Source organism: Hemitrygon akajei, chromosome 6 (genome assembly GCF_048418815.1).
Source record: "Hemitrygon akajei chromosome 6, sHemAka1.3, whole genome shotgun sequence".
Classification (NCBI taxonomy): Eukaryota; Metazoa; Chordata; class Chondrichthyes; order Myliobatiformes; family Dasyatidae; genus Hemitrygon; species Hemitrygon akajei.
This window is the reverse complement of record NC_133129.1, coordinates 153,024,047-153,036,590: the sequence shown is the minus strand read 5'-3', so window position 1 is coordinate 153,036,590 and position 12,544 is coordinate 153,024,047. Positions and strand designations below refer to the sequence as shown.

At 41.5% G+C, this 12,544-nt stretch overlaps 1 pseudogene; it reads right to left on the bottom strand.

The window, feature by feature from the left end:
* Positions 1–569: 569 nt before the first annotated feature.
* LOC140729859 (homeodomain-interacting protein kinase 1 pseudogene) lies at positions 570–1,874 on the bottom strand (annotated as a pseudogene).
* Between the last annotated feature and the right edge of the window lie 10,670 nt (positions 1,875–12,544).

Below are 12,544 nucleotides of genomic sequence, written 5' to 3'. Positions count from 1 at the left end.
AATCAGATTTATTATCTGATCTAGGACTTGAACATAGAACAGAGTGCACAGTATAGACCTTTTGGCCCATTATGTTGTACCGACCTTTTAATCTACTCTAACATCAATCTGACCCTTCCCTCTCACATATTTCTTTCAACCATGTGCCCATCTGAGAGTCTCTTAAATGTCACTAATATATCTGCCTCTACCACCACTGTGGTAGAGTTTTCCACACACCCACCACCCTCTGTGTAAAAAAAACCTACCTCTGACATCCCCCCTTCACTTGCCTCCAATCACCTTAAAATTGTGCCTCCTCATAGTTGCCGTTTTTGCCCTGAGCTCTGGCTGTCCACTCTATCCATGCCTCTTATCATCTTATACTCCTTATCAAGTTACCTCACATCCTCCTTTGCTCCAAAGAGCAAAGCACTAAAATTAATAAAATTATCTAATGAGGTGCAAATAAAGCCCAGGAATTAAAGAAATCTAAGCTTTATGTCAGGGAAGAAGAGATTAGATGTCAACCCCACTGTTGTGGAATTGTCTCAATCTCTACAATCAACACAAGCAGCAAACTAAGAACATTACACTGACCTGTAATATCGAGACTGCAAATACATGGGACAAACTGCTTTTAAAACATGACTGGCTGAACCAAAGTCTATGACCTTCACCCTGTAAGGCTGCCGGGGAGGGTCCACAAGCATGATGTTCTCTGGTTTCAGATCAACATGAATTAAACCAAGGCTCTTTAGTTTCATTAAAGCTGTGGCCACCTGCTGCAGAATTGGTCGAATATATTTCAACGACAAAGGACTGAACTTGTTTTGTTTAAGGAAGTCATACAAGTTCTGCTCCAGCATCTCAAAAACTAAGCAGGTGTGATTCTTGTGTTGAAAACACTCATAGGATCGAACAAAGTTGTAATCATCAGCATTTTCAGTGCTTAATCGATTTAGAATGCTCACTTCAATCTGCCCTTGTTGTGCATAGGAGGGATGGTTTTTCAAAATCTTAATAGCTACAATTTCATTGGTGCCCCTTTTCCAGCATTTCACCACTTGTCCAAAAGTGCCCCAACCAAGAAATTCCAACACCTCATAACTGCTTGTCACTGAGCAAAGTATTTCATGCTGGACCAATTGATAATCCCCTTCATTAGTGGAACTGCTGTTCTTTGAAGTTACAGTTGATGTGGTGGTGGCAGTAGTACCCACCGCAGTCCTGCCAGTGTTGTTCTGAAGCATCGGAGGTGGGTGTTCCTCAATTATTTGCACACTGCCACTACTTTCAATTTCCTCACTTTTCCTCTTGAGCCCACATTTTTGGTAGGTATCCAACAGTGTCACTGTGCTTCTGCGTGTCAAACTCTGCACTCCGTTCGAAGATCCGACAGACAGTGCTGCTGTACAGGCCCCACTGTCTGCACTCGTAACTGGAATCAGCCCGGAGGGGGTGGTGAGGTGCGAGCTCTGATCATGAACCACCACACTGTTCGATGCCTGATGGGGCAGATTTGCTTGTCCTTGAGTCACTGGTGGACTTTTGCTCTGATTGTAATGTTTTACAGTGCAGCTCTGTCCCGTTGCATCCCAATTGGAGGGCTCCACTTTCAATTTCTTCACGCTGCAAAAGGCACTGGACTTTACTGACATTGGTGAAAACACTTGCAGTTGTGAGGCCATAGCTGTCATGCAGCCCGCTGCCAATCATTGTTTAAGCTCACACATGAAGGGTGGTTACTTGGTTGAAGTACCATTGCTCTGCCAGCATTCGAGCAGTCATAACTCAGCTGGAGGCAACATCCTTAGCGGTGAGAAAACTTGTAGAAGCAGTTTTGCCAGCACACTCCACCAGCAGCTCCTCGCACAACGTAGTTAGTAACCAAACTTTGCACTTCAACCTAGATTCTCAGCACGTTCTTCTGCCACAGCAAATTTCCAATTCCACCAATAGCTTCTTTCTTAAGCAACCTCTCCTCCTTTCAAATAATAGCAAGTCCTTTCGCCATAAATGATGGCACCAGAACTACAAAAGTTACTTCACAATTCCTCACAATTCACTTGAAGTCACCAAGATCAGCTGCCCTACTTTCCGATAGAAACCGGAACTGCAAGCAAACAAAAATCACAAATGGCTGTACAAACACAAATAGTGTACATTAATTCTGCTTAAGGACAATGTACTTCAGTACGTGAATAAGATTGTTACATTTGCGAAAAGGGGAATCAGTAAAGGGAAAATCCTTCCTTTCACTTATGACTAATTGAAACGACAGGATGTTTCAAGAAACCCGTAAAAACTTTCCAAACTGATCACAGCAATTTTGAGAACGGGGGTTGAGGTGAATAAACACACAGTTGATGTCAGCAAATGTGCTGCTTCCAATGTGAACACTCAAACCCCACCAACACAAAACCTGTATTAAAACTCACTCAACCTGTCCTCATAAGCCATGCTCTCTAATCTAGGCAGCCTCAGGGTGAAATTCTCAGCATCTTCTCTAAAGCTTGTGCAACCTTTTTACAATGAGGTGACTAAATGTGGTTTAACCATCATTTCAAAGAGCTGCAACATTACTATGCAGCTCTTGTACTCATTTCCTTGACTAATGAAGGCCAACACACCATATGCCTTTTAACCACCCTACCAATTTGCACAGCAACTTTGAGGGATCAATGGGGATGGACTCCAAAGATCCCTCTGTTCCTCCACACTGCTGAGAATCCAGCCATTAACTCTACACTCTGCTTTCGATTTACTTTACATCACATACACTTTTCTGGATCGAACTCCAGAACCTACCACTTCTCAGCCTCGGTCTGCATCCTATCAATGTCCTGTTATCACCAATGGCAACCTTCTACACTATCCACAACACCACTACCTTTTGCAGCATCTGCAATTTACTAATCCACCCTTCCACTTTCTCATCCAAGTCATTTATAAAACTCACAAGATGTAAGGATTTCCAGAACAGATCTCTGCAGAACAGCACTGGTCTCCAGCCTCTTTGCAGAATACACTCCTTTTACTACAACCTTCTGCTGTCTGCAGGCAAGCCAATTCTGAATCCAAATAGCCAAGTTTCCCTGGATTCCATGCCTCCTGACTTTCTGAAAAGCCTTCCATGGGGAACCCTGTCAGACTCCTTACTAAAATCCATATCCACTGCTCTACCTTCTTCAATTTGTTTTGTCACTTCCTCAAAGAATTCAATTAGACCTGTAAGGAATGACCTACCCCTAATGAAGCCATCCTGTCTCGTTCTAATCAGAATACACTTCTCAAAATGCTTGTAAATCCTGTCTCTAAGAATCCCCTGCAGTAACTTGCCCATCAGTGATGCATTGGTCTATAATTCCCGAGATTATCCCCATTACCTTTCTTGAACAATGGTGTAATATTTGCCACCCTCCAATCATCTGATACTACTTCTGTGGCCAGTGAGGATACAAAGATCAATGCCAAAGGTGTAGCAATCTTTTCTCTTGCTTCCTGTAGTAACCTGGGGAGTATCTCATCTGGTCCCAGGGACATTCTCTTTGTTAACATCAACATTTTCCAGCATATTAGTCTATTCTGTGTTGTCCTCACATTTGTCAAGGTCCCTCTCACTGGTGAATATTGAAACAAAGTATTCATTAAAAACCTCTCCTACCTCCTTGGACTCCAGGCACATTTCCTGTTTTATCTCTGATCAGTCATATCCTCACTCTAATCATCCTCCCATTCTTCATGGAAGTGTTTACCTTAATCCTACTCGCCAAGACTTTTTCATGCCTCTTTCTATGTCTCCTGGGTCTATTCTCAAGCTTCTTACTGACTACATTGTAATTCTTAAGAGCTCTGTCTGATCATTGTTTCCAAAACCTTAAGTATGCTTACTGTATTTCATCCCCTTGACTGGACGTTCCACATCTCATCAACCATGGTTCCCTCACCCTACCATCCTATCCAGAACCCCATGCAAGTTCTCCCTAACCAACCTCCAAATGTCTTTATTTTGCAATTCCCTAAGTACATCCTTTCCAAATTTAGTTCAAGTTTATTGTCATTTCATCCATATACATGTATATCGCAAAATGAAACAATGTTCCTCCAGACCAAGGTGCACAACACAGTACATAATATTCTCACACAACACCTAAAGTAATATTACCACAAATAAAAAGCTGCATTTATGACAAGTTATAAAGTAAACAGTAAAAAGTAATGCTACTGGCGCTTCTTACGTGGTGAGACCTAGGGAGTCGCAGGGAGCTCAGTCATCACACAGCCTGGGGGAAGAAGCTGTTTCAAATTTTAATCATCCTTGTCCTAATGGTATGGTATCTCCTGCCTGATGGCAGGGGTCAAGGAGACGGTGGGATGGATGGGAAGGATAATTGACAACACTAAAGGCCCTGCTTACGTAGTGCTCCTGGTAAATATCTTGGATAGGTGGAAGAGAGACCCCAATGATCCTCTCAGCAATCCTCGCAATTCTTTGTAGGGTTCTTGTGGTCAGATACTCTACAATTCCTGTACCAGGTGGTGATGCAGATGGTCAGAACATCTTAATGGTGCTCCTGTAAGAATTGCTTAGAATGGTGGCTGGAAGGGGGGGGGGGGGTAGGGGGTGTGGGGAGCCTAGCTTACCTCAAACTCTTCAGGAAGTGGAGATTCATTTTTGACTAAAGAGGTGGTGTTGACAGACCAGGTAAGATTGTCTATCAGTATGAGCACACCCAAAAATTTGGTGCACCTAACGCTCTCCACAGAGGAGTCATAAATGTGCAGCAAGGAGGGATTAGCTGCACTTTTCTTAAAGTCCACAATCATTTCTTTAGTCTTGTCCATGTCGAGACACAAGTTGTTGAGCTCACACCATTCCACCAGAAGCTCTCTGTATGCCAGCTCATTGTGGTTGTTGATGAGGCCAGCCACTGCTGTGTCATCAGTGAACCTGATGATTCAACTTGAACTGGATTTAACGGTACAGTCGTGCATCAGCAGGGTAAACAACAGTGGGCTGAGCACGCAGGCCTGGGGCGCGCTGGTGCTCAGCCTGATGGAGATGGTTCATGTTGCTGCCAAAACAGACTGATTGCGGTCTTTCTGTCAAGAAGGGCAAGATTCGGTTATAGAGAGAGGTGTTGAAACTCAATGAGGAAAGTTTACCCACTGGCTTCTGAGGAACAATCGTATTAAATGCCAAGCAGAAGTCGATAAACAGCATCCTGCCGTTTGAGGCACCATTTTCCAGGTGGGACAGGACGGAGTGGAGGGCAGTGGCTACGGCATCACCAGTGGATCGATCTGACCAACAAGTGAACAGGAAAGGGTGCAATGTGACAGGAAGATGGGATTTAATGCGATCCCAAGTTCCTGCCTAGTAGCATCATAATTCACACTCACCCAATTAAGTACTAGCCCATACCCTCCACTGCTATCTCTGTCTAAGGCAGTGGTAAAGATCAGGAAGCTGTTGTCACTGTCTTCAAAATGCTCACGCACCAAGAGATTTATCACCTGATCAGGTTTATTGCCCAGTACCAGATCAAGTATGTCCTCTCCTCTAGTCAGCTTGTCTATATCAAGTCAAGTCAAGTCACTTCTTATTGTCATTTCGACCATAACTGCTGGTACAGTACACAGTAAAAATGAGCCAACATTTTTCAGGACCATGGTGCTACATGAAACAGTACAAAAATTACACTGAACTACATAAAACAACACCAAAAACAACTACACTAGACTACAGACCTACCCAGGACTGCATAAAGTACACAGAACAGGCATTACAATAAATAATAAACAAGACAACAGGCACAGTAGAGGGCAGTAAGTTGGTGTCAGTCCAGACTCTGGGTATTGAGGAGTCTGATGGCTTGGGGGAAGAAACTGTTACATAGTCTGGTCGTGAGAGCCCGAATGCTTCCATGTTTTTTCCCAGATGGCAGGAGGGAGAAGAGTTTGTATGAGGGATGTGTGGGGTCCTTCATAATGCTGTTTGCTTTGCAGATGCAGCGTGTAGTATAAATGTCTGTAATGGCGGGAAGAGAGACCCTGATAATCTTCTCAGCTGACCTCACTATCCGCTGCAAGATCTTGCGATCTAAGATGGTGCAATTTCTGTACCAGGCAGTGATGCAGCTGCTCAGGATGCCCTCAATACAACCCCTGTAGAATGTGATGAGGATGGGGGGTGGGAGATGGACTTTCCTCAGCCTTCACAGAAAGTAGAGACGCTGCTGGGCTTTCTTTGCTGTGGAGCTGGTGTTGCGGGACCAGGTGAGATTCTCCGCCAGGTGAACACCAAGAAATTTGGTGCTCTTAACGATGATACTGTGTCATGAATCCTTCCTGGACAGACCTAACAAATTACACCCCATCTACACCTTTGCCATTAAGGAGGTGCCAATCAATATTAAGGAAAATGAAGTCACCCATGACAACAGCTCTGTTATCTTTTGCACCCTTCCAAAATCTGCTCCTCAGTGTTTCTGTTGCTATTGAAGGGGAAGATTGCTCCTATCAGGGGATCTAAATGAAACTTGCTGCTTTGCAACAGCAGTACAGTACAAAGGCACAATACTACTATAAATTAACAAACATAAATAGTCCAAAAATACATTTTAGGGAAGTTTTGATCAAAATTCTAAGTATGTATTTTGTTGCAATTATATAAATATTAACCATGCTATTTTTATGCCTTTAATGATACTGCAAAAAGTATGAATTTGTAGCTTATGTATTTTCATTTCAAAATCAATGAAAGTACTGGAAGATCCACTAACAGTTTCAGAAAATGTAGCAGTAATGCTTATGTAGCCTCAGCAGATCTATCCTTATGCCAAATAAAATGACTTTAATGAGTAGTCAAAGTTCATTATGATGGATTCACTCATGGATTTTAAGTCCAATAATAAAATAATAGACAATTTGCATTGTTGGATTTGCATGGATAAGGATTCAAGTCCTCTTGTTAAAACTTGGATGTTAAAGGTACACTCAACTACTTGCAGCAAAGTAGTTGGGAATGACATCACTGGAATAAGATCCGGGTAACTTTTGGCCAATTCATCTTTGCCACTTACACACAAACATCTGACTCAATTCTGTTGAATAAAGCAATATAATTATAATGTTTAAAGTCTATTTTTATCCCAGATAAGTCACAGGAAACAAGCACAATTTAGCCACCAGGAAATCCAAAACTGTATTTCATCATTTCATTTTGAAGAAAAGCTCAGTAAATTATAAAACATGCTTGATTAATTTTATGCAGCAGACTGGCTCCCAACAAAGTAATTATTACCAAGTTCTACTTACATAATTTTTAAGCAAAGCCGCAAGGGTCAAAGATCAAGGGTCGTAACCATCAGTTCGTGAATGCCAGCATTTCCATTGAGATAATTACTGCTGGGACTTAACGTCACTTTTGTGCAGCTTCTTCCCAAATATTTTTAGCTTGAAGCTTTTTCTTAATTAATTTGATTGTTTATGTGAATAATATTGGAAGATCAATGCCCTCACTATCAGTGAAATTATTCAAATGGAGTGGAGTGTGCTGACAAGATAAAGCCCCGAAACCTCGGACGGAAAAGTCCTGCGGAATTTAATAACAGGGCCTTGATCTGGTTTCCTTCTGCCTTTCCCACTGAGGTACCGGTTCGATCCATGGGCCGGCCGGCCGCCAGGCGGGAAAGCCTCTGGTAAAGCCCACAGATGCAGACAGTGGCAGAAGAACGGCATGTCGAAGGAATTGGAAACTCGGCTCTGGCGTGAGGGCAGGGTGGGGTGAGGCAAAAAATTATGAGGGAAAAGAGCAGCGAGCGTGAGCAGAAACCAGTGATAATCGGACCGGTTTTGTGTGGAGGGAGACCATGCAAGGCTATAACATCCCCATCTGTCTCTATTACACGATGGAACAGCTAGGGTATGAGGCCAGCCAAGATTCTGAGGGGATGTGCAAGACCAATGAAGACTCACTCCCTTCCACAATGGTGCTGCTCTCAGGGCAACAAAATTAAAACTGGTAACTTGGTTTATTAATGCTACATGCATGAGATCCTGTGAAGAAAGTATAGATTTCATGCCATTCATTCTTATCATTTCAATAAAGCAGTGCTTGAGCTATACAAGGGAAAACAATCACAGGATGTTTTTTAAAGTGTTACATTTACCAAGAAAGTCCAGTGCAGGAAGACAGTATGATTTAAGGCCCTAATGAGATAGATTGTGAGGTTAAGAGTTCATCTTAACATATCAGGGGACCATGCAGTAGATTTATGTCAACAGGATAGAAGCTGTCTTTGAGCCTGGTGTTACATGCTTTCAGATCTTGGTATCTTCTGCAAGATGTCTGGGGCAGGGTGGTGGAGGAAAGAGAACATCTAGGAGGTTGGGATCTTTGATTATGGTGGCGCTTTATAAGGGATAATTGTGATTTTGGTCTCAGTATGGGGTGGGGGCTGGGAAACACAAATGCTTCCAATAGAGAATCAGAATAAATGGAGAATTGCAACCTGTAGAGCAATGGATGAAAATAAATTCCATTGTTACAGCCCTGGTGCTGGCCCCATCATCAATCATGAGCTTTACTATTTTTCCTGCAGATTCAGGACGTGTAGACGTGTCTGGTTGGCACTTGCATGTTACATTATCTTACAAGAGTAGATGCTGTCAGTAAGTGTTGAGCTGTTTGACGTTACAACTATCGTGCTCAAGAGGACTGTATATTTGAGCCATGAAATGTGAGGTTTACAGCAGGTCTCAGTGAATGAGGATGCTGAGGTACGTACGATGGCTGGGTTAAAGTCCTGGGTGTGAAAGATTGTTAAGAGGTGAGCAGAGGGGCTGTGTTGAAATGAGCGTGCGATTGGCAGGATAAGACATTTGCAGTCACTTGTGTAAAGACACTGAAATTCTTGAAGCACTATATGTAGCTCCTGGGAGCTTGCTGTTTTGGCATGAATTCCAACTCCCCTTTCAGGTGGGCTGCTGTGTCAAGGTAACGAACAAGCTAACTTATCATTGACCAGACATACACAATCATAGCATTCCACTCAGCGGGTACTTGTTAATCATTCAACTCAATCTTTGCATTCATCTCAGAGATTGGAACTTTGTCGCTGTGAAGTTTCCCAAAACCATTGGTGTTGGAGGGAATGAGATAAAAGGCTAAATATTCTTTATATATGAATTTATATATAAATTCATGCATTTAGACCCCTCATGGATTCCAGAACAAATCATTAATAAAGCAAAACACGTTACGTTTAGAAAGATGACACCTAATGGTCTTGAGGATAAAAGGTAATACCCAGTCACTTGCACTATGCATACAATAAGGAATCAGATTTATTATCACAAACATATGTCATGAAATTTATTGTTTTGTGGCAGCAATACAGTACAAGACATAAAATACTCATAACTTAAAGCATTAAATAAATAATGTGAAAGAGAACTAGTGAAATAATGTTCATGGGCTGTTCAGAAATCTGATGGCAAAGGGGAGTAAGCAGTTCTTGAATTGTTGAGTTTAGGTCTTCAGGCTCCTCTACCTGATGGTAGTAATAAGATGAGGGTATGTCCTGGCTGGAGAGAGATTTTAATGATGGATGCTGCCTTATTCAGGCACTGCCTTTCGAAGATACCTTTGATGGTGGGAAGCAGCAGTTGTACAATGCACTTTATTTTTGAAGCTTGGTTCTATCAAGTTCAAACAGCAAACAGGGTCTTGGATTAACATTTATTCCAAAAGGCAACACCTCAAGCAAGGCAGTATTCCCTTGGTATACCACCTAGTATTGACTTAATATTTGAAGATTAAAAGAGAGATTATTTTTGTAAAGCACAAACAATTAGGTAATATTGAACTTTGATTATTTATGATATGTTTGAAATATTAACATAAACAGGTTTTTGTCTAAGTCTGCAGTTGTCCAATTTTTTTAGTGGTGGGATAGATTTTGTTTGCTGCAATGCACTGTTCATTTTACATAAAACAATCTTTGATATAATTTTTGAATTATTTATAGCGATTTTTACTGAGTGCATTATAGTGTTGAATACCGAGGCAACATCAATTGAAAAATAATTATGTGAAAAAATTATAAAATGAAATATCTTCTCCCACTGAGAGATCTTTATGCCTGAGGCACAGGTATCCATTATTTATCAGCAGATAACTATTAAGGTTACATTATCTCTTCTGCTAACAGTTGAATGTGAAAATGGTAAGAACTTAATTACACAATAGTCATTGAGAATGAACTGTATTTCCAGCTCAGTGCTGTTGAGCAGCTGTGTAAATCGCCGTACACTGGAACAAATTGCATTGTCGGACAGTTTTTAGTGCTATCTTCAAAGGTAAATTTTGAATTTGTAAGTACCAATTTTTTCCATGATGCTTAACTAAACGCTTGCCAAGACAAATTTAAACAATTATTAGTATTATAGACTTCAGAATCAGGTTCTTTATACCATCTGTATGACGTGAAATTTGCTATTTTGCGTCAACAGTACAATTGCAGAGACAACATTATTAGAAATTACAAAATAATTAAATAGTGCAAATAATGAGGTAGTGTTCATGCACTCTCCATAAATCTGGTGTTGCAACAACAACCTTGTACTCAATGTCAATAAGACCATGGATTTTATTGTGGACTTCAAGATGGGGAAATCGAGGGAACACACACCTGTCCTCATTGAAGGATCAACAACAAAAAGGGTGAGAAGTTACAAATTCCCGGGTGTCAATATTTCTGAAGATCTATCCTGGGCACAACATATTGATGAAATAACAAAGAAGGCAGAACAGTGGCTATATTTCATTAAGAGTTTGAGGAGATTTGGCATGTCACCAAACACTCAAGCAACTTTCTACAGAGATACCGTGGAGAGCATTCTAATGGATTGCATCACCATCTGGTATGGAGGGGCCACTGCACAGGATCGGAAGAGCTGCAGAAAGTTGCGACTTCAGCCAGCTTCATTATGGGCACTGGCCTCCCCATCACTGAGGACATCTTCAAAAGGCAGTGCCTCAAAGAGGTGGCATCCATCACTTAGGGCTCCCATCACCCAGGACATGCTCTCTCTCCTTTAATACCAGCAAGGAGGAGGTATAAGAGCCTGAAGACACACACTCAACATTTTAGGAACAGCTTCTTCCCTTCTGCCATCAGATATCTGAACAGATAATGAAAATCTACGCTACCTCACTATTTTTTGCACTTTTTATTTAAATTATTTATTATTAAGTACTGTGTGCAGAGAAGGTACAATGAAGAAGGCAATGCATGGAGCATAAGAAATAAGATGGAGGCTCTTGGTGCACTTTTCCAGATGTTGGGTATAATGTTGTGGCCATCACTGAATCGTGGCTGAAGGATGATTGTAGTTGGGAGCTGAATGTCCAAGGTTACATGTTATATCAGAGAGACAGGAAGGTAGGCAGAGGGAGTGGTGTGGCTCTGCTGGTAAAGAATGGCATCAAATCATCAGAAAGATGTGACATAGGATAGGAAGATGTTGAATCCCTGTGGGTTGTGTTAAACTGCAAGGGTAAAAGGACCCTGATGGCAGTCATATACAGGCCTTCAAATAGTAGCTAGGATGTGGACTGCAGATTACAATGAGAAAAAGGTGTGTCAAAAGGGCACTGTTATGACAGCCATGGAGGATTTTAACATACAGGTAGGTTGGGAAAGAGAGTGAATTTGTTGGCTGCCTACGAGATGTTTTTTTAGAGCTGGTTGTCATTGAGCCTACTATGGGATCAGCTATACTGGATTGGGTGCTATGTAATGAGCCAGAGGTGATTAGGAAGCTTATGGTAAAGAAATCCTTAGGAGACAGTGATCACAATATGATTGAGTTCAACTTGAAATTTGATCGGGAGAAAGTAAAATTTGATGTAGCTGTATTACAATGGAGTAAAGGAAATTACGGTGGTATGAGAGAGGAGCTGGCCAAAATAAATGGAAGGAAATGCTGGCAGGGATAACAGCAGAGCAGCAATGGCTTGACTTTCTGGGGAAAATGAGGAAGGCACAGGATAGATGTATTCCAAAAGCAAAGAAATACTCAAATGGCAGAATAGTACAACTGTGGCTGACAAGGGAAGTCAAAGCTAATGTAAAAGCAAGGGGGAGGGCATACAGCAAAGCAAAAATTAGTGGGAAGACAGAGGATTGGGAGGCTTTTAAAAACCCACAGAAAGCAATAAAATAATCATTAGGAGGGGAAAGATGAAATATGAAAGCAAACTAGCAAACAATATCAAGGAGGATAGAAAAGCTTTTTTAAGTTTATAAAAAATAAAACAGAGATGAAAGTGGAAGTAGGACCATTAGAAAATTGGGCCGGAGAAATAATAATGAGGGACAAGGAGATAACAGATGAGCTAAGTGAGTATTTTGCATCAGTCTTCACTGTGGAAGACACTAGCAGTGTGCAAGGTATTGTAGGGTGTGAGGGGAAGAAGTAAGTGTAGTTACTATTACAAGGGAGAAGGCGCTCCAAAGGCTGAAAGACCTAAAGACACATAAGTCACCAATAC